This window comes from Nanorana parkeri, unplaced genomic scaffold, assembly GCF_000935625.1.
Source record: "Nanorana parkeri isolate BGI_ZX_2015 unplaced genomic scaffold, ASM93562v1 scaffold883, whole genome shotgun sequence".
NCBI classification, from domain to species: Eukaryota; Metazoa; Chordata; class Amphibia; order Anura; family Dicroglossidae; genus Nanorana; species Nanorana parkeri.
Window position 1 is genome coordinate 628,317 of NW_017307151.1, and position 3,681 is coordinate 631,997.

Sequence of the window (3,681 nt, forward strand, 5' to 3'; positions counted from 1 at the left end):
TATATATATCGCTTGAAATAGTCCCTGAGCTTCTTTAATGGCTTTTGCCCAATTCTACACATTTTTTGTGCGCGTTACAACAGCTGCAGAGGCGGCTCTTTAATTAGGCAAATTAGGCGGTCGCCTTAGGCCTCGCGCTCCCGAGGGCCTCGCGGCCGCCTAATTTGCCCTGCCATCACATTACCTCACAGCCAGGTAACGTCATGAGCTCTTAGCCCTGTTGCTGTCAAACGGAGACTCTCCGTTTGACAGCGACAGGGCTGAGAGCTTATCTATTTCCTCTGTCCGTCCATTCGGCCAGTGGTCCTCTGAAAATCCGCCCACCAGCCACTGGGAAGCCATCTCACCCCTCCCATCCACCGTGCGAGGATCCCAATCTGGCTTGGAGGGTGGAGTTGAATCTGGCTGGGAGGGCGGAGTTAAATGAGAGGCAGCCTTCACAGGCTACAGCAATGGTGAGAGCCCTGTGACCCTAGAGAGTCCTGTGGAGACCCTAGGTAGCCCCGGTTTAACCAGGGCTCTGTGGAGTCTCACCAGCTGTCTGTGGGGTCTAACAAGGCTGGTTAGCCCTGGTGAGACCCCACGGAGCCCTGCTACCCTGGTGATTCCCCAGAGAGCCTTGGTGAAACCCCACAAAGCCATTGTGAGACCCCGTGCAGCCCTGGTGAGACCATATGGAGCCCTGGTGCTTGTGAGACCCCACATCGCCCTGGTGAGACCAGAGCTCTGTGGGGTCTCGCCAGGGCTCTGAGGGGTCTCGCCAGGGCTCTGTGGGGGTCTAACAAGGCTGGTTAGATCCCACAGAGCCCTGGTGAGACCCCACAGAGCCCTGCTACCCTGGTGAGACCCCCTCGGAGCCCTGGTGAGAGGGGGCCTCACTCACATTTATTGTCCCCCCCCCCCCCCCGCCCCACTGCAAAAAAAAAACCACATTTTTTTTGCCCCCCCCCCCCCCTCCATCACTATAATAAAAGTTAGGTGTACACCAGTTAGGTTTATTATTTTGAGTAAAACTGTCCCACTGATGGCCAATTTTACACTGCTGTATCCTAATTCTTAAAGAAAAACGCAACCCTGTCCACTTTGTCTCTAGTAAATGTGAGCCTGGCCTTGCTCATTACAGTTGTTCCTATATCATCTGGGGTCTCTCAATTCTTGTAGTAAAACACCTGCCTGTACTATTGTTCTCTACTTAATTTTGGATTATGCTACTAAAAATGCCACTGGCAAGTTTTACACTGCCGTGTCATCTGCTGTCTCCTAATTGTTAATGAGAGCTTGATAGATATTGGCCAGCAGCAGGACAGTTATGCATTGGCGAAAACAAGCCACAGCAAACTACTGGGCAATATCTTTTTGCCAGTCAATGCAGACTTATTACCGTTTGATGAAAAGACGATTAATTGCATTGCATTCATTTTACATGCAATATGCATGAAATTCTGTCAGTGCAAAATTGATTGATATTCTTTATACTTGTATTCTCTTCACTATTCTTTCCACAAATAAAGAATGTATCTATTTTTGTATTTTCAACTGCAGCTTTTAGCGTTTGTAAAAGACCCCCCTCTCATTAACTTCAGCTGGCAGGATCATTTTTGCAATTTCTCACTTTTTTCATTTTCAACTGCTGCTTTCAGAGTTTGTAAAAGACCCCCAAGCCATACATTTTCTGAAAGCACCGGCCTGGTCGAATAAAAAGATGGTGCTACTAATTGTGTAGGTCTTGCGATAATTGCGCAAATGTTTATCAAATCAATATTAAACCGATAAAAATACACAATTAAATTGATAAAAGCACACTAAAATCAGTATCAGTGCACAAAAACAAATACTTTCTGACTAAATCTAAAAGATAAAACTGTATTTTGTTAATAAATAACAAATAGTTGTAAATGTTTAAAATTGCGCCTTTGTGCGAAACGGTAAAAAAAATTAAGGAACGCAGAACTGTAAATAAGCAACTTATGTTAAAAATTGTTTGTGTACTGTGTTGGTGTGTGTGTTGTGATGATACAGGCGTACATTAAATCGCAACACAGCGTATCACGACGCTAGGCAATGCGTCACAACGCTTTGCCATGCGCTACCAAAGTTAAATTAATATTATTTTGAAAAGAAAAAAAATCAAGCACTGCGATGTGCATGGCGTACATCACAATATGGTGCACACTGTCGCATAATATGTTTGTGTGTGGGCTGTGTTTTTTTTGGTTTTTCATTTTTTTACATTTACTTTATTATTTATTTACTGTTAGGGGGGCTTTGGGGAAGTATCAGGGGTCAAAAGAGACCCCTGACATTTTCCTTTTAAAGTAGAAAAATTAATTGAGGATGCAGAGTCCTCAATCTTTTTTTCTGCAGCCTCTGTTCTGAATGAATGGAAAGCACAATATTTACTATCAACTAATTATTATTGGGTAGAAACCTCTGAGCTACTTCTACCCATTCAGAAACTCATGAATGAACAGGAAGTGATGTAAAGCAGCATGGCAGCGTTTCTGCTCTCCTCCCCACTCGGCTGCAGCTCTTGTGTCCTCACCGCTTGGCCATCCTGATGACAAGCGGCTCCCTCCTCTGCCCCCCACACGAGCTGCAGCGCTACATTTCTCCTTGAATCCTCGCTGCTCTCCCCCGCCTGTATAGACCGATGCCAGCATGGAGGGGGCAGGTGAGCCTGGCAGCGGTGGCGGAAGGATTTTTTGTAAATAGCCGTCATCAGTGGTCTTTTCAGACGCTGATGAAGGCTATTAATTTACCGGGGAAGGTCAGGTGAACTCTTTTGATATAATTTCAAATGCGCTAAAGCGACCTTGGGCTTATAGCAGAAGGGTGAAAGCCACCGACGTAAGGCTTACTGATGTGCTCACCTGCAAGCAGTTGTGTTACGCCGTAAGCCTTACGTCAGTGGCAGTGAAAGGTAACCTGTCAGAACAGTAGTCGTTCTTGTCAAAACTGTGTCTCCCATTTGAAGATTTCCGCTGCTTTCTCCTTGATGTGGTGCCAGCTTCAGGGTACAGCATACTTCTGCCGCTTTACTCACAGTGATGTGCCTGCCCCAATAATATCACTACTTCCTGGGATCACTCAAGGAGAGCCACAAAGGAGCAGCTTATGAAGGTACCTATAACGTACAGAAACATGTGAGATCTGGTGTCATGGACCTGGATGGAGACCAAGCTGAGCAGGGGGTACCCTTGCAACACTAGTCAAACTCCCCTGGAGATGGTAACAGGTGGAGGGAGGACTTGGTGAAGCACGAGTGCCTACGAGGTGATTTGGCGCTGCCTTGCACTAAAGTTTGAGTGGGATGACCAGGAACAAAACAACTGAAAACTAGACCCACTATGGCAGGAGCACCAGAAGCTGAGGACTGAAGTCATACACAGAAAAGTCAGATGCACAGACAAGATGCCAAGTCGATAGAAGCAGGGTCAAGATTACAAGCTGAGATCATACACAGGATAATTCGGATGAACAGATGAAGTGCCAAATCAGAAGTCCAGAAGCTAAGTCAATAACATGAGCCAGGGTTTGACCGGTTAACTGCAAACACCGGAACAGTTAGCACAGGAACAAGAAAGAGCTGAATACATACTGTATATATTAGTGTTATATTAAAGTTCACATTGGGTTTTAAAGGCCATCTGGCGCCAATGAGCAGAACGTGCGCGCGCACGC